The 26,274-nt window shown below is 36.6% G+C and overlaps 1 protein-coding gene and 1 long non-coding RNA gene across 8 annotated transcripts in view; both read right to left on the reverse strand.

Annotated features, from left to right (window-relative positions):
• Positions 1-26,274, reverse strand: part of LDB2 (LIM domain binding 2) — a 401,987-nt gene that overhangs the window by 241,999 nt on the left and 133,714 nt on the right. The window lies entirely within an intron of this gene.
• LOC130455042 (uncharacterized) overlaps positions 1-26,274 on the reverse strand; it is a 32,394-nt gene that overhangs the window by 4,798 nt on the left and 1,322 nt on the right. Inside the window, exon 1 of the long non-coding RNA XR_008912836.1 lies at positions 38-26,274. This exon is cut by the window's right edge and continues 1,322 nt beyond it. This is a non-coding gene — a long non-coding RNA (uncharacterized LOC130455042). The remainder of the gene's footprint in view (positions 1-37) is intronic.

Below are 26,274 nucleotides of genomic sequence, written 5' to 3' on the forward strand. Positions count from 1 at the left end.
ATGTGAGTTTAAGAGAATGAAGAAAATCATCTTTTACCTCAACAGGCTCAATCCAAGCCATGTTTTCTACTTTGCTGCAACCGCTACTTTCTAATATTAAAGCCTCCTAAATTCAGTCTCTGTTTATCCTAACTGCGCTCCATCCACTCTTTAAAGTGTGGCACATTCGTGCTTCTAAAGGGTCAGCCAAGGTGACAGAGCTGAGTTTCAGTTAGTTCGGTGAGAAATTCTATTTAAAAATTCCGTTTTCATGGTGAATGACAATCCCTGAACCCACTTCCATCGGTGGGGGGAGGGGCGGAGCAGGGGGGAGGGAATTAACAAATCTTTGAAAAATAAAGCCGCCTAATCCCGCTGTATTCCAGGCAGTCTTTATCCTCAAAATCCCCGATCTTTGTTTAAGCTACAAACGGACTCTATAAAAATCAGCTCACTGGCCTCCCCTTATTATCCACCTCCCTGCACAAATCAAATGAAGCTTTTGCTGTAAAGCTGATAAACACACACACACACACACACACACACACACACACACACACACACACACAAACTCAGACTGCTGTATTTAGAGAGTTATCATTTCTAATCCTTTCCTCTCTCTCCAGGGAATATCATCTTTCCAAGGAACACACAAAAATCTACCACTGAGCACACATTGCCACTTATGCTTGTTTTGATTAGGGATTTTCTAAAATAACATCGAACAAAATGTTTCATCGTCATCATTGATTTTCAGCACCTTGGGAACGAGCCTGGGAGGATCACTGTTTAATATCAGGGAATAGCCTCCCAGCCCCTCCAAATATTTGCGCTCACAATCTAGTCCAGAGTCCTTGAGAAACACTACCCCCCCATTACCCCCCCCCCCCCCTCGGTAGAGAAAGCCGAGATGTGGACTGCACTCAGCTTCTGGTAATCCCCATCGCTGAAAATTTTCAAAACGCCAACAAAAACACACCTCTAACATTTGGGAAAGAAGCAAGTAACGTCACAAAGAAACTTATTTTGTTCTCATCTTCTCCAAGGGGTTGAGCCTGCCTGCCAGACAGGGTAGGAGGTCACCCCAAATCCAGAAGTTGTCCCAATCACCATAACGCTTTCCTGATCTGGTTCCGGAGAACTAAGGGTTGGGTGTGGCATAAAAGCTAGATCTAATATTCACAAAACCAAATGTTGGAGCTGAAGCTGAAGCTGGGGAATCTGGTAGAGGCAGCACAGAGTGGACGCAAGTCTATTGGCTATTCCAAAAATAGGCTAAGCATCTCTAAGTACAAGACCCTGTGCTTGTGGGGAGGATGATATAGAAATATAAATCAAGCATACTCTGTGTCTTCAAGGAGTTTATGATCTAAGAGAGGGGGATAAGCTATTAATGCAAATATAATACAAGAATAAGAGGATAAGTACACCAACAAAGTATGCTATAAGAGAGAGAAGTAGCGGGGTTCTCTCATTCATGGGGCTTGGATTGGAATGCTAGATAAGACTGGTATTTAATAGCTATTTGATCATAGGTAAGTTATTTTGTCTCTAAGTTTTCTGTTCTTTAAAATAGGGTATTATTACCCCATTATCAACTTGAGTATGTTAGGGAAAGAACTTTATAGACCCCAGCATCTATAGAATTTATTATTGTACCCGAGAGGCTACAGATCACTTTTAGCTGAGGATGTTTACAGCCCAGGAATTGGGCATTCTATCCCACTGCAGCTTCATCTGCATAATCATTCTAGATAATAATAGTTCATGCTTTTTCAAGTGCATCACAATTATGGCTATTTCTCTGCCAAATTGTGAGCCACTGTGTATGTCTCAGTGTATATATATATATATATATATATATATATATATACATATATATTAATACACATGTGTATGTATAATATGTGTATATGAGTGTATGTGTATACATGTATATGTATTTCCCTCCAAGGAAAACATTACAGATAAAACTAATAATCACTTACCTGAGAGAGACTAATATATAAATCTGAAATAGTATCAGTAGTTAGTGAGTCCTTTGAGTTAAGGGAGAATTTTTTTTGAATGAAAATATCTCTGTGAGGGTAGAAGCATGTTACAATGGGGGGAAATGGATTTGGAGAAGGATCCAGACTCAAATTCTACTTCTGATTCTTACTATATATAAATCTCTAAACCTCCCTTGGTCTCAGTTTCCTCGTCTATAAAATGAGAGAAGCTGATCAATGATTTCTGTGATCCCTTCCAGATTGAAAACTAGAATTCTAAGGGTAATACAAAGAAATGATTAGGAGTTTGAGATAATTAAAAAAAAAACACTTCTACCTTCCATCTTACAATCAATACTATGTATTGGTTCCAAGATAGAAAAGCAGCAAGGGCTAGGCAATGGGTCCAGGGTCACCCAGTCTGAGTTCACTTTGGAACCCAAGATATCTCATCTTTGGTCCAGGGTCCCAATGAACTGAGCCACCAAGCTGCCCACCAGATAATCTTTTAAGGCTATCACCTGAAGGGAGAGGGATTGGAAACTTGAATGTCAGTCAATCTGTCACTAAATATTTATTAAGTACCTCCTATGGGCCAGGCACTGTGCTAAGCCCTATTAGCCTCGAAATAAAAATATGAAATAAAAAAAAAAAGGATAGCCCCTGCCTTCAGGGATCTTGCAATCTTATGAAGGAATGCAATTCACAAAAGATAAAAAGAAGGGATCAGAAGGGAAGGAAGGAATGTGAGAGCATGATGGGTAAGGCCAGAAGAGTGTATCTGTATGGGAAATTAGGAAATTAGGAGCTCTGTAATAATGATGGGGAGTAGGACACCTGTAGAGCTCTCAACATTCCATTTCCCCCCAAAGGTTCTTTTGTCCTACTCCCCATCATTACAGCTCCTTCCTTAAATGAATCGAAGGTCTGAAAGGAGCTCTCCACTCTCCATTCAGAGGAAGAGCTCAGAACAAAGGGTACCAACCATGTATGAGTTTCAGGGCTGAAATGATCTTTCAGAATGATGAAATTATAAGGGCAAGATAGAGAAGTCTGGAGAAGTATAGCCTGGTGAGAAATTAAGAGTTGCCTGGCATGGGTGCCCTTTGTAAATGGAGGTTCCTGAAGGAACTCTTCACCCTCCATAGAGTAAGAAATAAAGGACTAAATTGGAACATGGATCCTTATTCACTGTACTTATACTTTGGTCCTCCAGCATAAAGGAAGCACTGATGGAGTAAGGAGTTGGGGAGAGGGAGATTCAGAACAGGGAATGAAAGGCATAGATGAGGAAGTGGGGATAAGGATCCCAAGCCAAACCTCACCAATTCCATAATTTTGTTCAGGCCTGTCAGTTGGAGTTATGTTTTTGTTTTGTTTTATTTTTTACTTTGTTTGGTTTGTCTTTTAAATGTCAAAGGCTTGGAAGACTTCTGAGATTACTCCATCAAGTCACCCACATGGCTTCCTCTAGGGTCTGGCACTTGTCTGGGCTCTTTGGGGCCTCTCAAATTCTTTTAGGCCTTTGTTTGTCCATCAAGTTTTGCCTGTTTTAGTTCTGTTGCAGAGAAATAAACCAATGCAATTTTTCAGCTCTTTGAGGCAAAGCTTTTCAAAATCCACCCAGTTGGCCTTCCAGCTATGGATGAAATTCAAACAAAATCTCAACAGGAATTTATGGAGCTTCCATAACAAACTGCACCCATTCCTTAAGAAACCATTTTCTATCAACAATTTAACCTATCCATCATCTGGTGCCCAAATTCCAATGTGCCTTATTATCGATGTGAACTTGACACACACTAGAAAGCATCTCTCTCTCTCTCTAATAAACTGTTGTTTCAAGAAAGCCAGCTTTCTGCAAGACCCCCAGCCTAGCCTTTGAAAAAAGGGTTTGTGACTTACCAGGATTTTTCTTTTACAAATGCAAATACAATTATTAGTTATGCATTCCAACACAAAGTCCTAAAAAGGTAAAGAACCACACACGTCAGCACTCATGGTAATAATAGGGACTCTTTTTTTTTTTAATTTCCTTCTGAGTCTCAAATGTTTCTTCATTAGTGTGGATTTTAGTACAAGGCTGCCCACCATTTATAGTCACGGTTTCCAAACCCACAGCAGCCCCATATCCTATGCAACATATGATTATTAGCCTACATCATTCACGTCACCAGTTGTCTCACCACAGTGCATTTTTCTACCAATTTAACTCATTAATAAGTTTAATTTTTATGCAAGGCCAGAATAGCATTTTAGGTAGCATGGCTAGCATGGAAATTGTCTTGTAAAACTTATCACCAACTGTAGGTGTAGTTGTGCAAGTTAAAATGGAAAATATGAGGCAAGGCGTAATCCATAGAGGAGAATTTTGTTTTACAAAGAATAAAAGAGACCAAGAGTTGAGATTTTTCTCTCAGAATATTGAAATAGAAAACAAACCAACTTAAACCTCAGTAATACCAATGGATAGACTGGAACTCTATAAGCATGGGGCCACATGGCAGTTTAACCTTGTGGAGGATCTGGAAAACAAACAAACATCTAAATGAAACAAAACGGAAACCTGCATTTTCAACTCACAAAATTACAAGCCTCTGTGTACTTTTGGCCTGACAACTGTGTCTTTCCTCTGATGGATGTTTTCCAGTTCACGAGAAAGAAATGGGGGACGCCAGCAGTTGGCTGGGTTTGTTCCTTTGGTTAGAGAATAGAGTCACTGTTTGGGAAAATGAACTTGACTGAGGTTAGATACATTTTTAGATATTAGAAAAAAAGAGAAGAAAACTTGATTCGTATGGGAGAATAATGGTTAAAGGAAAGATGCAGCATGGCATTATGGTAAGTGGTAGAATGTAATCTCTTTGAAGGCAAGGACTGTTACCTTCTTATTTTTATATATCCAGTATTTAGCCAGTGTCTGGCATTTAGTAGGTATTTAATAAATACTTGTTGACTTATTTAACTGACTGAAAGGACCCTGGAGTTAGTTTTAGATGATTTGAATTTAAATGCGACTTCTTCAATTTAATACTTATGTCATCTTTAGCAACTCTTTAGAACTCAGTTTTCTAATCTGCAAAATGAAAGAAATGGATGAACTTGGAGATTCTTAACTTTTGTGGGTATGTGTCATGGACCTCTCTGACAGTCTGACAAAGCCCATGGATCTCTTCTCAGAATTGTATTTTTAAGTTCATAAAATAAGATATATAAAATTAAAAATAAAATTATATTTGAATATAGTTTTCAAATATGTTTAAAAAACAATTCCACAGATACAAACTTAAGAATCTCTTGACTGGATTATCTCCAAGAAATACTCTAACTTTAAATTTCCCAAAGTTAATTAATATTTTTCTCAATTGGGTATTTTTTTAATATTTCCTTTTTTCCCCAATTACATATAGAGACAATTTTTTAACATTAGTCCAATTGGGTATTTTCTAGTATCCCACTGAGAGTAAGAACATCAATGAATTATGCTTTGAACAGTCAACAAGGCCCTCAGTGACTCCAATTTGCCATTTTCAGTCAGAAAAGAGTGGTAAACTATGATATAAGAGACTTGGGTGCAGACCCCAATTTCCTCATCTATTCAATGAGGACATTGAACTGAGTGTGATTTCTTCAGAGGATTTAGAGCTAGAGAGATCTTACAGATCAAATTTAATCTTCTACAACTAGAAGTAAATGGCTGTCAATTTTCAAACTTGCTTCTATTGATACAAACAAGTCCTCCACTCTTGCCACTATATCATGTTGTATCCAACTTTAACAATCTCTAAGTTTACAGATGAAACAAAGTGATTACTATTTAAAATTGCATAAGCCAAAAGAATCTCTCTTTACTCATTATTGCAATAATACTTTGATGTTATAATTTTTTTCCCTATGAAATGGCCAGCATCTGCAAAAGACTACCTTTTTATTGCTACTTTAAGATCTGCAGACCTAGGTTTGTCTTAAGTATATTATCACACTAATTTGTTTTAGTTCCTCTCAAATACTAAACCATATCTATTTCCTATCTATCTATCTATCTATCTATCTATCTATCTATCTATCTATCTATCTATCTATCTATCTCTATCTGTCTATCTGTCTGTCTGTCTGTCTGTCTGTCTATCTATCTACCTATTTCATTTTTAGTTAGAAAATTTCTTAAGGGAGATGAAACAAAGCCAGCAAGGTCAATGGTTCATTATTCATCCATTCTTTCCCTTGCTTAGCACAAAATACTAACGAGATCAAGGTTACAGGGCTGATTCCCCAACATATGCTAGTTAGTTTTACTTTGTTCCATAACAACAGCCTGTACTACTAACCCTACCTGGGTTGTTTTTTGTTTGTTTGTTTTGTTTTGTTTTGTTTTTTTCATCAGAAGAAGCCTAGAGCATGAATGGCTCTGGTCAAATCCTTTACCAGCACTGGAAAACAACTCCAAGCACAAACTCTCCAAAGAGTGGATTCGTATTTAAGGAACAACACATTAATAATGTAGGCGGCCCCCAACTTAAAAGCGAGCTGTGTTCCAAAAGTTCATTTCTAAGTTGGTTGTTTGGAACTCTGAGATATTTTCTGACACAAACAATGTTCTACATGGTGGTTGGGTTCCCTGGCCAGCCCACAAAATGTATTTAACCCATAATGCACCTGTTTGTTTGAACTGTACAAAATTAACAGTTTTATAGAACCAAACCAATTTTATTAAGGGAAGATTGTGTTCCTAATTCCACTTTGAAGAAGTTCTCAGCTTCACTTACTAACCTACTCTAGTTCCTTCAACAGGATTTGGTAGGTGAGGAGACAGGAATAACTGTGTGACCAAGGGCTGGTCATTTAATCTTTTGGCACCAAAAAACTCAAAAAAACTGCCAACATATGAATTGCAGAATACAGGAAGGACTTTCAGTAATATGATCCCTATACCAATAAAATCACAGAACTGGACCCCTATTCTCAATCACAGTTCCCACTACCCCCAAATCCTAGGAAGTCTTCAAAGAGCTTTCAATATCAATCCTCATTAGTTGTCAGGATGAGGTAGTGGAAAGATCCCTACATTTAAAATCAGTGGATCTGGGTTCAAACCCCAGTACAATACTCTCAGGGTATTGCTAAGTGAATCACTCTGCTGTGACTCTTTTATTTGTAAAATAAAGTGGTTGGATAAAATGATTTCTCAGGTTCCTTCCAGCTCTAAATACTATTATTTGAACATTTCCCTTTCATCTGAAGTGAATCCAAAGCGGACCACTTCAATATTGAGTACTGCTACCTCTCATGGACTTAAGTTTGGATTTAGGGACATAGCTAAAGAGCTAGAAGTCACATAATTCATACCCCTCATGTTACAAATTTGGAAACAGTGGCTCAAAGAGTTTAAATCACTTACCCAAGGTAATAGAGGGTACTCAATAGAAAAGTCAGATCTTTTGCTTTCAAATCCAAAGTTTTTCTACTGCATCAAACTACTTCTAGGGGAGATTTTTCTTATGTTAAATTCACATCTTTCACTGAACATTTAATGCTTTTTCAATCATCAAAGTATTTATTTAGTACCTATTATGTATCAAACATTATGTTTATGTGCTGGAGATATGAGTATCAAGAAAGAAACAAATCCAACTCCCTAGAAGCTTATATTTTAATCAGGATGACATAAATAGGTAGCACAATTATAAAATTGATAAACACAAATACATGACAAATACAAATGCATACTATATACATATCTATGGATGTATGTAGTAGTTCAGTATAAGTTAATTTGGGTGGTAGAGAACTAGCACTTTTCCCAGAGAAAAGAGTCTATTTTGATCTAGAGTAGAAAATACACATCTTGTTTCTCATTAAGATGAATAAGGAAATATGTATTATTATGTGATAATATATGTACAACCTACATCATATTGTCTGCATTTGAGGGAGTGGAGAAGGGGGTAAAGGTGAGAGCAAGGGAGAAAACATAGATTGCAAAATTTCAGAAAATGAAAATTAAAAATTGTGCAAATCTACATGCAAGATAAAATATTTTTAAAAATTTAAATATTCATATGTAAAATGGTAATAGAAATGAGAATTAAAAAGAAAATTATAATGCAAATAATTTACTTATAATAATAAATTAATGAACTGTTTTCTCTTTAAAGCCAATTATTTGGAAATGGCAGAGTTTCTGAGGCCTTGAAATAGCCTCAAATGGTAGGCTCTGTTTTGTTTGTGAGAATTTGGTTATGGAGTCAGTCTTCAATATGAGTGACTGGTTTTGGTTAAACATATCCCATTAGCTTACTAGGATGCTATTCCATTAAAGTCTTCAAGGATAATGAATTTATAAAGAAAAAAAAAACTTTCCTCAAGATAGAATAGAATAAAATTTCCCAAAACATCAACAAAATATGGTATCATTGGCACATACTAAACTTGTGGCAGTGTAACTAGAGAATGTGAATGTGATAATTTTTCATAAAAACAAGAGCTTTATTATAAAAAGTTGAAATGTTGAAATAGAAATTGTCTTTTCTGCAGCTATAATGTGATATAGTCAGATATGTTACAGAAGATTAGAAGTAACCTACAAGGTTTTATTACTTTTGATTCTTAGCTGTGCAGTACATAAAAAATAATTTGGATTTTGCTGGAGAAAATCTGGGATTAATAATGGCAAATGTGTAAGAGGCGCTTTTGTCTTTGCATGGTCTGAGAATTCTTTGGGGACTAAGAGAGTACACAGTAGAAATAGAAAATATGAGACATCCTTATAGATTCAGTTGCCTGTAGTGTTGAGCACACTGTAGTCACTCACTAAGTATTTGTTGAATAAATGAACAAATCAATACATGGATGAATGAAGGAATGAATGGAATAAGTAAATGAATAAATGAAGTAGCAATGGTATAGTGGAAGAAGAATTCAGTTGGAAGGAAGAAAACAGGTTTGAATTTTATATTAGTTATGCACATATAATGTTTTCACCATATAATAATTTCACCACTCTTGTGAGGAAAATATTTTGAAAACTTCAAAGTGTTTCAAAAATGTGAAAGATTAATGAATAAAAGGATGTGTAGGGTTCCCATTTAGTTCATATTGCCTGCCACCTGCCTAGATGAACTCTTCAAATATATACATTTTATATCTAATAAATCTAAGATCTTATGCTTTGGTCAACGTTAGAAACTTCCCTGGGTTTTATCCATCTTTTTGCATTAGGAGCTTCAACAGAGGACTTAGAGAAGAGTTCTATCAACTGATAGATTGTGATATCAGATTGTTGGGGAAAAAAAAGAAAATAAAAATAAGAGAAAAGGGAAACCAAAAACAACAACAAAAAGCCACCTTCAAGTTTGAGAAGCAAATTCAGGATAGCCTTACCTTGAATTAAATCTTAATTAAAGTTCCAGTTCAGAGTACCCAAAGAATTCTCATAAGAGTATAGATTAAAAATTAAAAGAGACTTTAGTGGCTGACTAGTTCAACATACTTGTTTTAACCAAAAGAAAAAAAATGGCCCAAAGAAGAAGTAATATTCCTCAAATTCTCTCTACTCAAGTTTAGTTGTTTTATAGAAAGGTTACTATGGGGGGGGGGTCTTCCTCCCTCCATCCTAGTAAAGTAGGAGATAAAATTTAACCCAGGCCAGAGGTGAAAAAGAAGATAAGCAGAGAAACAGAAATGTCTATAAAATCATGCAAATCAAAAAAAGATCTGAGGCCCTTGAGATGCTAAAAACTCATGTCAATAACATTCCTGGTCATGAAAAAGCTGAAGCCTAAAACTTAAAACTGTCCTGCATTGAGAGAGGTAAAATCTGTAGAAGAATGATAATTCCACTGTATTTTCACTTTGGGGGTTATCATTTTGGGAGCATTGCTTTCAGTTTTGGGTAGGTCATGTTAGGAAAGGCATAAACTGAACAGAAATGGATGCTAAAGATGGTGAAAACACTCTGTACATGAACAAGTTGAAATGATCTGGAGAAGATGTTGGGAAAAGTAGGAATGGTTCAAATATAGGACTATAGTTAGACTGAATCTGCTTAGCCCTCAAAGACAAACCGAGGGTCAATGGGTGGAACTTGTTACAAGAGGCAAAGGATTTTTCTCATTCTAAGGAAGAATTTTGTAATGATTAGAACTGTTCAGAAATAGAATCAGCTGCCCAATTAAGAGACTATTTCCCTTCAAAAAGGATCTTAAAGTCAAGGCAGAATGATAATTCTTTAAGAGTCTGGTAGGAGCAATTGGTAGGAAATAATTCTAAGATTCTTTCATTGTATAATTCCATCTATCCTTATTAAACATCATTGATAGATTTGACTTATCATTTTAGCTCTCTGAGATTTCTTGGGATTCTGATTACCTGATCAAACTATCCAAAAGAGGGGGAATTTAGTCATTTACAACTCATTCCTTTCAGGATCTGTTCTATTGTCCTTTTCCCATCCTGCAGGAATCAAGAATGCATTTGTTTATCAGTAATTTGAAGGAATTACCCAACTGTCCTTTCAGCAGAACAGGAAAATGAGAAAAGTGATCATGCTGTCTATCTTCTAGGATTCAAGTAAGGAAACCTGCTGTGTATACTGGGAAGGGGTTAGATCGGTGTATGCCCTCATTATAGCTTTACTTAAGATGGTGCTCCAATTTTAAAATAATACAAATGCATTATATTTGGCAGATCCAAAGATGCAGGGTCTTTTTATTTTTAAAAAAACCTTTAACTTCTATCTGAGAATCAATACTGTATATTGGTTTCAAGGCAGCAGAGCAGGAAGAGTTAGACAATGGAGGTAAAGTGATTTACCCAGTGTCTCAAAGCTAAAAAGTATCTGAGATCAAATTTGAACTCAGGACCTACCATCTCCAGACCTGGCTCTCTACCCATTGAGCCACCTAACTGCCTCAAAAGGAATTATTATTGAAAATTAGATTTATTGTTTAAATTTTTAATTTAATTTTAAAATAGGAATTATTATTCATGAATGATTATTATCAAAGAGCCAACACAATAAAACAGCTGGATTCAGATGACTTACTGGAGTCCCAGACGTTTTACTGCTATAGTTAGACAAGTCAAAGACAACAGACACAATAAGCACTCAATAAATATTTGCTAATTGGATTCATCCTGAATGGTCAATCATGCCCCTCATGCCAGGATGGGGTTTATTAATAGTTGGTTCGACTTTAAATTAAATTTTCCTTTAAATTAAATTTTAAAATAAATTTTCCTAAATTAAATTTAAAATAAAAAAATAAAAAATTAAATTAAATTAAAATTTCCTTAAAATTCAATTCTATCATGTTGGGTGGATGACGAGGAGGTTGAATTTTTTCCACCTTGATATCCAGTTTGAATGTTTCTTTCATTTCTTCCCATTTGGTTAATGCTCCCAGTTACCATTACTCCAAATGCACAATTAGCGGGCTTGAAAGGTTTCAAGAGGTCTAAAGCGATGCATTCTCCTGGAACAGTTGCTTAGCTACCTTTTGTTCTTTTCCCATGGACCAATCCCACCAGGCCTTCAGTCATTTGTGCTGGTCTTTTGATTGTCCTTCAAGACTGTCTATGGTTCCCACAGCTAGAACCAGCATGCTAGGTACTGATTCATGATCTTTATGCATCTACTGAGAGAAAATGGCCTGTTCCCTTTTGTCTAATGCTAATGCTTTTTTCCCAACTAATACATCCCCTCATTTTTCTGGGACATTCCTCCATTTCAGGTTTTAGCCGCCCATGGAATAGTTGTTCTCGGCAGTAATTTGGATATTTTCGCCCCAAAGGTGAATCACTGTTAATTATCCTCTGCCCATGTGGATAACTTGCCCAATTCACGCATTTATGTACTTTACTAGGGTTTCTCAGTTTGGCTGACTATTTAACCTGCCCCCTAATTTTGTATTTAAATAAATTCAATTAAAAGAATGCATTAATGCCAACCATGTGGTAGACACTGTAAGTTATACAAAGAATAACAAAACGTGCTTCCATGGAACGTGCCCATAATAACTGTAATACCAAGTAAAGATTGAAAAGCACAGTCAGAAATGCAGGAACTCATTGGTTTGGAGGCCAGAGAAGTCATGTCTAGTGAAGGAGAGGAATCAGAGGGCCATCAGCATTTTAGCTGAACCTCTTATTCTAAAGATGAAGAAATACAAAGAGAAAATGAAAGATTCCTGGACCTCAAGGCACTTCTGCTGAGTATAAATGAAGGAACAAGAAAAATAAGGGCTAGGAACTCTGAGGGCTAGGACGGAGCAGGAAACCACAGGATAGGTTCACGAAGGAGCAAGTAGTCAAGTCTGGTTGGCTAGAGAATAAAGAACAAGGAATAAAATGCAGAAAAAGTAAAATAGGGTTATACCCTAAAAAGCCTTGAATGTCACATAAAAGAGATGGGTAGGCAGACAGAGAAGAGAGATAGAATAATCAGTAAGCACTTTGTATGTGCTAAGCACTGTATTATGTTGTACATACATACAGATGTCTACATTCACACATACATGTGTATATATACATGAATATATATATATATATATATACATACACACTTGTTATTGCTGCTCAGACATTTCTGTCATATGTGACCCTTCATAACACCATTTGGGGGTTTCCTTGGCAAAGATACAGGAGTGGTTTGTCATAGCTTTCTCCATCTCATTTTACAGATGAGGAAACTGAGGCAAACAGTATTAAAGGACTTTCCCAGCATCCTATGGAAAGTAAGTATCTGAGGTTGGATTTGAATTTAAGATGAGTCTTCTTGACTCCAGATCTAGTACTTTATCCACTATACTACCTAACTGCCCCTCATAAAATAAGTGAAAAAGTACATATATATATATATATATATATATATATAGTTTTAACCATATCTCTATTTTCAGTATTTAGATCTAAATCTATATATCAAAGACACTGGATCCTGCCTTCAGAGAATTTACTGGTGACAATCTTTCTGTCCAGTCACCAGTGGATGGTTTAAAAAAATGCAGTATAATAATATAATGTGAGATCACTGTGCAATTAAAAACAACAAATGTAAAAAAAATGTCAGGAAATATATAAAAAAGAGAATCAGATTTTTTTTTTGCAGCAAAAATTGAGAACTTCACTCTCCACAGAGATCACTTCATGGTTTAATTTATGAATAAATACATGGAACCACTAATTTAATCTTTGGAGTGTTGCTCAAGGATCTTTACAGTTCAGCTCCAATCCGTCTTTCTAAGCCTTATCTTACAATATGACCTTGATAGCTAGCCCAAGTGGATTATTTCCTTTTCTCCAAATATGTCCCATGTTTTCCTGCTTTTCTTCACTTTTCTCCCTAATGCTTAGAATCATCATCTCATACCTTTTGACATAGCATGTCACCTACTTCAGTCCTTCCCTGATTTTCCTAGCTTAGCTAAACAGGATTTCTTTCTTGGCCAGACACAGAGAACTTATCCACCTACTTTATATCAAAATTTGACTATGTATATGTCTTACCTCCCTTTACTAAAACATAACATAATATAAATAGATCATATACATCATAATAACACAAATTAGGTACTTAGTTGAATTCAATCAACATATATTAAGCACCTACAATGTGTCAGGCACTGTGCTATGTGTTGGGGATAAAATTTAAAAAAAGAGGAAAAAAATAGGTCCAGCCCTCAAGGAGTTTATAATCTAATGGAGGAGAGAGCACACAAATAAATATATCCAAAGAAAGCTAGATACAGGATAAATGGGAAAAATTAAAAGAGAGAAAGCTATGGAATTAAGAGAGTTTAAGGAAGGCGTCCTGCAGAAGGTAGTATTTTTTTGGAACTTAAAGAAATCCAGGGAAGTCTTAATAAATGTTTATGGAATGAATGAATGAAAATATCTGATTCATGTGATATTATTTAAATAAAGATATTCTCCATGAGATATTTGACTTCATTTGGTTTCAAATTCTATCTCTTCCAGGTTTTTCCTAAGACTTTAAGTGGGTGCCAGAAGATTACTTGTATGTAGAATATTGTAGAAAAGATTGCTACTAAAATATGAGTTGGACTAGATGCTCTCTGTGGTTCTTTTCAGTTGAATTTCTGTGATGCTGATCTACTCTGTGTGCCCTGAACAAGATTTTTTATGCTCCCTTTGCCTCTGCTTCTGCTTTTGTAAAATGACAGGGTTTAGAAGATGTGATTTCTCCTTCTCCATTCCTTAGTTTTGGAAAGTAGATCCTCAAAGTAGGTCAGGATCTCTATTTCCCAACTCTGGCCTCTTACATTTGAGGGCATTTAAAGGATTTAATTTTCTCTTAAATTCTAAAAAGGAAAAAGTATGAAATAACATTATTTTTCAAAAGGAAGATGGTATAATATATATCCTATATTCCTCAAGGGACTGGTCATCTTTCCTGGTTTCCATTCCCGTAGGCTCTGTATGCAATTCATGCAGATCCTGCCAATTAAATGGTGCTTGGGTTGAAGAATAAGCCTGGAGCTACTAAGAAGGAAGTACATTTGAAGCCAGGATTGTCAGGGGAGCCAATGGAGCCTTGGGAAAGATGCTGAAAATGCCTAATGAGAAATCCAAAACTTTTCAGAACTTCCTTAACAAATGTTGATGAGGCAATACTGGAGATAGGCCTGGATTTAATAAATCTTTTAATATTTCCACAGCTGTGTCTGCTTCCACAGGATTGGTGGACCATTTTCTTAAATAAGGCATGGCGCTGGTCTGACATTAGTTTAACAAGGTAATTATCAAGTGAAAAATAGCTACTGCACTGCTGTGAACCTGAATAATAACTCTTGTAATTACTGATTTTTGGCCCATCTTTTTAAAAAAATAGAGTTTTAAGTACTGAAGCTTTTATATGAAATATATTCGAGCACGGGCGTCTAATAGAGTAGAGAATTATTAAGGCTATAATTAGTGGTTTACTTATATAATCAATCAAATGCTGTTTATCTTTTCTATTCTGTTCACTTTGAAAGAAAGTAAATATGCATGAGAATCTTCAAATTTTATTATGCCAGTAACCTTGAAAAAAGTTGATCATTATTAACTTTTTTTTTAAATCATTCAAGTTAAACTTCAGTGAATGCCCTGGTAGCAAACTGCATCAACACACTTGACTTTAACAAATGATAGCAAGACTTCAAATCACTTGCATAATAAGCCTTTTCAACAAAGACAGTTTTACACAGGCAAGCACTTCTCTCAGGTAGCAGTATGTAAGTACAATTCTTGAGGCATTTCCAAAATGATGTTTATACAGGTAATTAAAAGACACAAATAAATCTATCACAAATTAATCCTTTGTCTAAGAGACTTTGATTAGTTTTTTTTTTTCTCCTGGCTATACATTTAAAACAAAGATACCCCCATGTGTCTATAGGCTCATAAGGTAGGAAAAGTATACGCACAGTATAATTTTTGCTTTAATTTGATTCTGAGAGTATCTTTTTTCATTGTTTCCAGCGTAGCTAACCTATTCTGACACTGCAGATGATGCACCTTTCTAATGAAAACAGTAAGAGATGATCAATATGCCATTCAGATTTTTTCAAAGGGGGAGATAAATAAAAGGTGCTTTTTTAAAGTTCAGTAAAACTGATTTAATAATCTTTTTGTCATTGGTTAATACCAACATCATCTTGAAATGTTTAAGTGAGCAATTGTATTGGGACTTAAAGAGATGTCCTTCATTTCAAGCTTCCTGGCCTCTCCTCTCCTCTCCCACTCTTCTCTTTCTCTTTCTCCTTCTCCCTCTTCCTCTCCTTCTCCTTCTCTCTCCCTCTCCTTCTCTCTCTCTCTCTCTCTCTCTCTCTCTCTCTCTCTCTCTCTCTCTCTCTCTCTCTCTCTCTCTCTCTCTCTCTCTCTCTTCATCTTCCTCTCCCTCTCTCTCCCCCCTCTTTTTCTCCTATAAATTATTATTTTCAAAGTATATTTTGAATGAATTGTTCTCTCCTTCAAATCCTATTGACTCATCAGAAAGTCAAAGTTGCATACTTCATGAGGGTAATTCCTATCAATGAGCATTTGAAAATGTGCTCACATTTGGGTGAGGGCCAACTTCATGAAAATAACAAACATAAAACATACAATAATAGTGCGAAGGTGATTCTGCCAGAATGAATAATAAAAGCTTAATACATCAAGGTAAAGAATTCAGTAAGCTCCTGAATTCCAATAACCCACTAAGACTGTCTTGATTAAACAATAAATTATGAAACATATGTACCCCGATAGGTAATTCTGGTATGTAGCCTCCACAAACACTTAATAAAATCAAGCTCCACACATATTTAATGTAGTTGGAGAAGGATGATAATTTAACATTCCTTCAAACAAACACTTTATTTTACCTAATCTTGATAAACAAAGTATGCTCACATAAGGAAAACATGAAATAAAGAATATGATGCTCATTAACTTGAAAATCAGATGCCAAAGATACACTCATTTATAATAAAGTTAGAACTATACTGAAAGGAGATCATTCAAAAACAAGAGGCAAAACTTATCTAGAAACCAATAGTATAAAAAAAGTCAGAAGAAGTTAAGATTTTCATAACAATAATACAAATTTGGGGGTAAAGAAATGGAGTTTGGAGGAGGTCCTAAATGGAAGCAAAAGGGTTTGTCCTTTATGAGAAATGTCTCTGGCAGAGACTGGCAACTTAAGAGCTTCAGTCAATTTGCTGTTGTATTGGGATAATGACTAAAATATAAAGATCCCAGTTGATCAGAATTAGTCATTGAGACATTTGAAGTAATTATTCATTCACTTATTCAGCAAACACTCATCAAATATATACTATTTGTAATAACACAGTATGCTTGGTTCAAGACAAGATTCAAATCTAAGTATGACACGGCCACTGTTCTTAAGGCATTTATAATCATAGGGCCAAATCAATGGATACTATCGGCCATTTAGATCAACTCTCCCAATGGTCCAATTAGATTGATCACAAACCAGTCACATCACCTCATTCATCTGTTGTACTTCGGGGGAGTGTGAGTTCTTAAGGAAATCTCTAAACTGCCTCCCAACTCCAAATCTATGACCCTGTAACCTGTAATACAGATGTAAGCTTTCAATTCAGGTGGGTCTGAGTCACAATAAAAATGTGAATCAGTATAGCTAGATTATGCACAGGAGGGAAGCAAGAGTGGACTAGAGAGGCAATAAACATTTGTTAAGCAACACTGTGTCCTAGGCTTCACAAACTTATTCTCATTTGATACTCACAACAATCTTGGAAATTGTGTACTCATTTTATAATTAAAGAATGGAAGGAGACAGAGGTCAAGTATCTAAGGCCATTTTGAATTTGGGTCTTTCTGATTTTAAGCCCAACTCTCCCATTCACTGTACTACCAAACTGCCTCTACAAAGAGAAAAATGAACTCCATGTAAAAAATTAAGAGTTTTATTTATTTTCTGTGGTTAGTTGCTATTTCCACAAAGATTCATTTTTCACACTCATACAAAGGGATTATTAAATTTCCTCCTCATGTACTGAATTTGGGTGGCTGAGGCTTCAGTAGAATGGAATGGAGATCTGGGTAGTAATGGTGAAAAGCTGAGAAAATGATGTTGGAAGCTCATAAAAAAATGGGCAGAGATGAAGATTAAAGACTTCCTGTCCTTTACCTGATACTTGTCAAAAGCACTAAATGGGGATGCCCAAGTGGACTTCCAGGACATCGAATAAAAGAAACATAAACCCTACTTTTTAAACTTAAACTAAATATATAAGACCTTTCATCCCAACAAAAATGTTGATCCTTGGGTCTTTTGTAATATCTACTCATTGATTTCCCTGCTTCAAGTTTCTACTTTAATTCAATGTTCAATCAGCCTGTACAGTGATTTTCCTAAAGTGTAGGTCTGATTATGTTAGTCCTTTGAGGGAGTAGCCTTCAGATTACAATGGTTGCTCCCTATTGCCTCCAGATGAAATATAAAGTTCTCTGTTTTGCTTCTAAAGCCTTTGACAACTTAGCCTTCTTCTTCTCCTCACATAACCCTCCATCTCCCATCTCTATCTTTGCTCAGATCTGGGATGATCTCCCTACTTTCCTCCATCTCATTAGAGTCTCTTGTTTCTTTCAAAACTCAACTTGGGCAGGAAGCCTTTTTTCATTCTCCTAGTTACTAGTGTACCTCCCCCAATGACCTTGAGTTTTTAAAAAATACATACCATGTCTATACTTATTGATATATCTGTCTCCACAGATGCAATACAAGTTCTTTGAAAATGGGCACTATTTTGTCTTTATTCTACCTCTTAGCACAGTGCCTGGCACATAGTAGGCCCTCATTAGAGGGCTGTATATTGAGTGATGGCAAGACAAATTTTTCATATCCAAAAAGAAGACAATCATACACACACACACACACACACACACACACACACACACACATATATATATATATGTACACTAATATAACATATATTAGCAGTATTAGGAAAGATCTCTCTTTCCTGGATAAAGGTTGCTTTTTCCAGGTTCTCAAATGACAAGTTCTTAATGCCTTAGAAAAAGAAAAAAGTTCACAAAAGACATGAAGTAGTGGTATCATGTTTATTAGAAGAGGGAAAAGGAATGCCTATTCCAATCATGTTATACCAATTTATAATTCTTTATTTTATCAAAGTAAAACCACATATGAGGAAGAAATTTTATTTACCTATTTTCTTCCATTCAAAATTCGGCCAATATATTTATTAGTCTGGGATACTTACTACAGGCTTTAGCCAAAAATATTTTTTACTTAGTACTTTCAGTTTGGCTATTAATTTCACAAGAATGCTCTCTTCAGTGTAATGGGGCTCCTGACCCTGATGAAATTCAAGATAAATAGGGAAAATAAAAAAAAAATTAACTATCAAATATTTTCACTCACCCCCCACTTTTCCTTCCATCATAGTTTAGTACTCTAAGGTTTAGGCATAATATAGATGCTATATTCCCAATGAATGATACAATGAAGAGTGTAGTTGAACAGTATGACTTGTAGAATCATTGAAATTTAGTTCTGGGTCACCCAGAAGGCCTTTAGTGTCACCCTCTGCCCCAGGAAGCATCTTCTAAATCATTCCAGTCCTTGTTACTAAAATTTTTCTGGGAAGGGACTGCCATAGCCTCACATTTCAAGCATTTTCAGGGTTTAAGTTTAATACCTACTAACAGGAAATACTTCATTCTTACAATGAACTTCCTTTCCTTTTGAAAGCCTATTTCAAATAGTTCCAAACACTACTAATAGGGATAATTATTAGCTATATATTTTTTATTCTTAATTTCCTCATCTATTAATTTGAGATAATAATTGCACTCATGTTACAGGGTTATTGTCAGATTCAAATAACATAAACAAGGTCCTATTTAAGCCTTAAAGAATGATAGAAATATGAGTTGTTATTATTATTGTTGTTGTCATATCCTTGAAAAGATGAGCTAATTTATAATTTTCATCTATAAAGTAAAAGACTTCAACCAGAAATTCCGTTCCAGCTCATTGGTCTTAACTATCAAAGTCAGATCCTAGAAGCTATTCTTTGGATAAGTGAAATCCTCAGGCACATTTAGTATGTGGACCACAAACAGCATGGTTTCCCTGCCACGTGCCATATGAGCTGGACCCCAACCTTTACAGCATGTGCTAATGCCAGATGCCCATGCAGAGACACATTTCAGTGCAGAATAGTCACTGATCATACCAGAAGGAGGGGAATTATTGATAGAAAACACAAATAGCTAGAAGCAGACCTCAACACGTCTCAACTGAGCTTGAAACTTACAAGGAAACTTGGAAATCTTGTATGTGGTAGTGACACATCTCCAACAAAAAAGTGTCTGAAAACAGATCTGAATAAAAATCTACCAATGCTTTTAGCTGACCTGTTAGCTACCCCTCAGACCTAAAACACTAAAGCATGATTTTCTCTCCATGGTGAATTAGAAGGGCCAACTTAACAAAGCACTATCTTTAGGCTACTTTGCTAGGGTGTTGTCTTGCAGGCCTTTTGTACGGGTCTTTTCAAGAAGGCGACAGAAGATGGGGGCAGCAAAATGGGTTCTGAGACACGTTTTATTTATTAGCAAACTGTATTTTTCCCTGTGACTTTTAAAGATCATGTGATACAACATGAAAAAAAATAGAAAGAAAAAGGGGAAAAATGCTTTCAGAATCCCTCTATAGCAAGCACAATAACAACCCAGCTGTGAGAAGAGAACCAATAAAAGGTTAGAGAAAAACAGTAACCAGAGATCCGGAGGCTTCTGTGGCTTGGGCAATCTCTCTACCTTAGGGGAATAGGTCCATATACACAATACATAAAAACACATATTAGGAAGCAAAACTGAAGAATTTAGTAAGCGCTGCGGTACTGTGAGAGCTAATGGAAAGGGGGATGTGGGAAAAGAAAACATAAAGGGGAAAAATAAAATGTTTAAGAGGATCCCAAAGAGATGCTGATTTGCTATTCTTCAAAATACCTAATGACGCTTGATAATTGGGATGTAGAAAAAGAACGGAAGCAAGAGAGATATCATGCTCCCCCAAACTCTTTTATACTTATTGCCTTTTGGCAGATGAAATTTTCTTCTTAGCAACCACAGAGAAATGATAAGGGGTCCTTTAGTTAGTATGGGTATGAAGGTACTGGGGATACTGCCAGTGCTCTTTCTGGGCAATATTTTATTTATTTACTTTTCATTTTATTTTATTTATAAAGATGTTTTATTTTTACCTATTACATGTAACAACAAATTTCCATATAAGTTTTCCCAAATTATATGATCCAAATTATCTCTCTCCCTCCTTAAGCTGGCAAGCAATTTGGTCTGGATTGTACCTGTATTATAATTCTAGGGGATATTTTAGAAGGGGGCAAAAATAGCAAGCCCCCCTAAGACATAATTCCTGGGAGTCACCTATTATAAAAGAGTTGGTTAAATTGGTTCAATTTAGGGAGGACTTCCCTCAAAAAAGCAAAGGGAATCCCTCCCTAAATTTAACCAGCTCCACACAAATAGATGACTTCATGAAGCATGATGGATAAATTTGAGAATCACCGCAGGTTACAAAATTAGCCACAGCTGGTCAGCCACTTAAAACAAGTAGCAGTTGAGGGAAATGTAGTCCCTTTTTAACTGTTATTTTGTAATGTTACAAACCCTTCCTCTCCTGTAAGGAGTTTAATCACCTATTCCCCTAAAGAACACAACTGTCCAATGTCTTTCCCATTTCTCCTTTCTACTTTTTGCATCCCGATGGATACCAGAGGGGCATTTTGAGAAAGGAGGAAGGGAATAAGTATGTATTCGGTACTTACTATGTGCCAGCCACTGTACTAACCACTTCACAAATATGATCTCATTTATTAGATGTTAATAGTTGGGACCCCCACAGCTGGCATTCCAGGCGGGCTACGGTGGAAAGATATCATCTGCAAAGTAGTTTATCAATCATAACTACCACTCAGAAAAGTGTATAGTCTCTGAGCTAATTAGCACTATGTCGTGGGCTTCTTTCTCACTGCCATTCTTCACAAAGCAGTAGGCACAGAGCAAGCACTAAATAATATCTGTCAAACCAATAGATTCTAAAATACAAAGGAGCTAGGGCTAGGATTGGAAATATCTGCCAACTCCATCCTGAGCTGGGCATCCTCAATGATTTTCTACATGCACAATACCACAAAACTAGAATGGATCAGGACTCGAAGAACATCTCACTTGTATGTGAGAGTAGGAGCACACAGAAGTCCAAGCACTGGGCGCTGACAGTCTGTGTTCCTCGAAGGGAACAACAAACTCTTTCTAGCTTATATGGTGATCTTTCAGGAATTTAAATGATTATAGAATATAGAATCCATGTTTAAGATATTTGTGTTCTAAATTTAAGGATGTGGAAAAACATTTTATGAATAATTAAGAAATAATCACAATTCTAAATAATAGTTGACATATAGCATTTTAAGATTCAGAAAGTGTTTTATACTATGAAGAATTTCCTACTCCTATGATAGAAAAAGCATACACTGAATGCATAATTGGAAGAAGTCTTGCCATAAGACTCCCTGCATGAACATAGTAGTCTTGTCCATATTCTTAGCCATTCTGCCTCTATTTCCTTTTGTGTAAATGGGAGTGAGGAGATAAAATAAATGCTTGTTAGTTGAAATATATAAAAGATGAACATATTTAAAATAAAGTGAACACATTGAACATGTTTTTGTACTTTTCCAATATATCAATCAATTGTGCTAATTTTTTCCCTCTTTATAAATAGTTTGATCTCTGGAAGGTAGAGGGGAAAGATAACGGGGAAAATAAAAACTTACTTAAAAATAAATAACTCCTCTCCACAAAAAGATATAAGATGAACAATAAGAAAAAATCACAGGAAATATGTGAATGGGTGAGTACATGTTTTTCCTTTTTTTGCTCAGCAAAGATAGAACACTTGCCTAGGTGTCACGAGATGTGGGTTAGAACCCTGCCACATAACTCCCTTCATTTTTCTGAACTTCTCTAAAAGCATGAGGTAGGGATGGATCATTTCTAATTCCTCTCTGGTATTAGAGTTATATACATCTACCTGCTTGGCTACAGATGGAGATGGGCCTGAGCTAGGTCCTATCCTCATTCTCAGTTTTCTTGCCGAAATAGATTTTCTGATACAAAGGGAAGATGGCTTCCCTAGATCAGATGGCAACCTTAGCCAATGGAAATATGACTTTAACACAGTTAAGAGAGGGAACATATTATAGGAAGAAAGCACACCAGACTTGGAAGTCAGAGAGCCTGGGTTTGAGTCTTGGCATTGCTACCTATTATCATTGTAACTTTGGTCAACAAAAGATGAATGAACAAAAGAGCTCTCATTAAGTGCTTAAGGTGGTGCTAGGATTTGGGTTAAGTGCAGATGATACAGAGCAAAGAACACAGGATCTTGTTCTTAAGGACCTCACATTTTAATAGATGGAGATAACACATATAAGAAGATCCAAGGCACTTTATCATCTAAGGGACCTCAACTTGCTCTTTTAATCACAAAGAGTCAGGACTAGATGATAGCTGAAGGGCATTCCAGATTTGGGCAGAGTAAGACTAGTCACATAGGAGAATTATGTCGACAGACACAGAAGTCAGTCAGTCACTCCATCAGCTTTTGAGGGACAAAGGACTGAATTTGTGTCGAGGAAATAAGTGTATGTGTATGTAGGAGTGAGGAGTCACTGAACCCTTTTCCTTTTTCCTCTACTTCCTTATCCTTTTGGGGGTGAGCTGGGATGAAAGGATAGGGGGGGAGGAGAAACTGTTGATTAGGGGTAGGGATAAGTGCAAAATCAGTATGTGTGAGCTCTGTGAAGGAAAGCAGCAATAATCCTCTGAGATGTAATCATTACCTCAATCACTGTACCCGGGTAATTTTATTTTTTAAAGAACAGATCATACAATTACACAGGGAATTATTCAAAGTGATGCCAGAAACGAATGAGAGCTCACTGGACATTCCTCTAAGGACAGATGGATCGATCTTTCTGAGAATTCCACAATTGTTCAGAGTTTCTAGTTTTACAGAAGTGACATTTGGTAACCTGAATGCCCCAAGTCACAAGTCAAACCTTTTCTGGTATTGCCAAAAAAAACCCTCATCTGGAGCATTCATTACTGCCTAGCAGCAATATAATTTGGGTCATTTGTTATACTTACAAATATAATAATGGCTCCTTATTTTCCTTGCCACAACTATTTTCCTTCATAAATACAAAGCACTCAGCTAATTAGCAGACAAGGGAGACAAGCTTCCCTTTGCAGGCCAGTGACAGGCAGCTGGCTCTCTTACCATTTCTACAGTGGCACCGGATTTCGAATGGGTTAATGTTCCGGCTCTGCAGTGTTGCATAAACCCTGCACGTTCTTCTTACTGAGCATGCTTCATCTTTCCTGTCTCCACAGTCTGGGGCTGTCAATCAGCTGTCACTCCCCACCACATCAGCCCAGTGTGCACGTCACCAGGCTGTCAGCCCAGCAGCTGAAGAGGCTCAGCTATGGGCTGTCAATCATTCTTGTTTCTTTCCTCTGTTCTGGAAATATTTTGGCTCCAAGAAACAAAGAAACCTGGGCAACAATGGATGATAGTCTAGAATTGACTTTTTAACAAGGATATAGGATCTTAAACAGTCTCCCTCAAACGGAAGGATGGGGGTAGTGGAGAAGGGGGTAGAGGAAGAGAGAGAGAGAGAGAGAGAGAGAGAGAGAGAGAGAGAGAGAGAGAGAGAGAGAGAGAGAGAGAGAGAGAGAGGGAGAGGGAGAGATAGAGGGAGGGAAAAGGGAGGGAGGGAGAGAGCAAGCAGGGAGAAGAGAAGAATGTGGTTTCTTGGGATATTTTCTGCCATAATTCTCCATTCTTATGCAGACCTCAATGGATTCTCTAACAAAGCAGAGAAGCATAAACAAAGATAACTCAAAGTTAGCCGTGTCTATGCCTTGGAAGAAATCACCAAGGATGGATTATTGCTCGGTTCAAAATTATTCACCATTGATCAGGCAGCCTTTTTAGGGTAGAGTAATTGCTAAGCCTGCAGGACTCATTTATCTCCCAGAGACTTCCCCTAAAACTGAGACTTGTGAGATCATTGCTCATCTAACCTCACTCACCTGGAGGAGCTTGTGGGCTTCTGGAGATAGGGATATATGTCTTCTCCAGGGAGCTTTATCCAGGGGTCATTGGGTAGCCCCTGACCCAGTGGAAATGGCATGATCAGGGCTTTAACAGAATTACAAAGACCACTGTAGACCACCTTTGTCTGGCTTTCTCATACTCAGAACTTATTTGAAACACTTCTAAAACCCCTAACAGCAATGGAACAGGTGTCTAAATGAAAGGTCCTCGACTGGGACGCCCTGGAGGTCCATGGATAGATTTCAGTCAGGTGGGGTCTATGAATTTGGATTCAGGGAAAAAATACATTTGGATTTTCACTAAGCTCTAACATTTCCATAAATTATGTAAAAATATAATTCTGGGGAATGACCTATAGGCTTCACCAAACTGCCAAAGGGGTCCCGAATACAGAAAAAAAAAAGGTAAGAATCACCCAATGAAACATAAAGGTACAGCCTCTAAAGAAACACAATGGCAACAGTCTGAAATAATTCACCTCTTAATAAGGATAGGGACTGAATTTAGGATTTCTTTCATGAGTGAAGGAAACTCCTGAGTGGGTGATAATGTTCTATCAATATAAGTTTGGTGCATTCTCTGTAACTCAGCATCTTAGAGGTTTACTTGGAACATTTAGAAGCTGTAACAGCCCTGGAGGCACATGACCAATGTGTATCAGAGGCAGAATTTGCACCCAGGTCTTTCCAGTTTTTAGGTCAGCTCTCTATCCTCAAATTTTTTATAATTTGAAATTTTTTATTTAATTAATTAATTTAGAATATTTTTCCATGCTTACATGATTCATGTTCTTTCCCTCCCCTCCTCCCACCCCTCTCCCATAGCCAATAGACAGTTCCACTGCGTTTTACCTGTGTCATTGTCTGTCCTCAATTTGGATGATATTCTACACATCTTTTACTCTACTTGATGGTGAGGGAAGATTACTTAGGTGTTTACTAGTTGTAATATCAGGCAAGTCTCTTGACCTCCCTGATCTCTGTTTTTTTTTTTTAATCTGGAATATGGGGATAACACCTTCTTCATTGGAATACTGAGAGAATTAGATGAGAAATTATATAAAAAGTATTTTAGAAACTTTATAGTGCAATATAAATGTGCTCTTACTCAGTTTTGTATCTGACTCTTCATGACCCCATTTGGGGTTTTCTTGGCAAAAATACTAGAGTATTTTGCTATTTCCTTTTCTAGCTTGTTTTCCAGATGAGGAAACTAAGGCAAATGGGGCTAAGTGACTTACCTAGGGTCTTACAGCTAGTAAGTGTCTCATCTGGATTTGAACTCAAGAAAAGTCCTCCTGACTCTATGTCTAGCTTTCTATCCACTGGACCACCTAGCAACCATATAGATATGAGGCATTAAATAATGATTTTTTAAACCCTTACCTTATGCCTTAGCATTAATACTGTCCATTGGTTGTAAGGCAGAACAGTTAGGGGTAAGGGCTAGACAAAGGGGTTTAAAAATGACTTGCCCCTGGTCAAGAGTCTGAGGCTAGATTTGGACCCTGGATCTCCCATCTCCAGGACTAGTTCTCAGTCCATTGAGCCACCTACATTTCCCCAATAATTATTATTTTTTAAATTGTCC

Source organism: Monodelphis domestica, chromosome 6, assembly GCF_027887165.1.
Source record: "Monodelphis domestica isolate mMonDom1 chromosome 6, mMonDom1.pri, whole genome shotgun sequence".
Taxonomy (NCBI): domain Eukaryota; kingdom Metazoa; phylum Chordata; class Mammalia; order Didelphimorphia; family Didelphidae; genus Monodelphis; species Monodelphis domestica.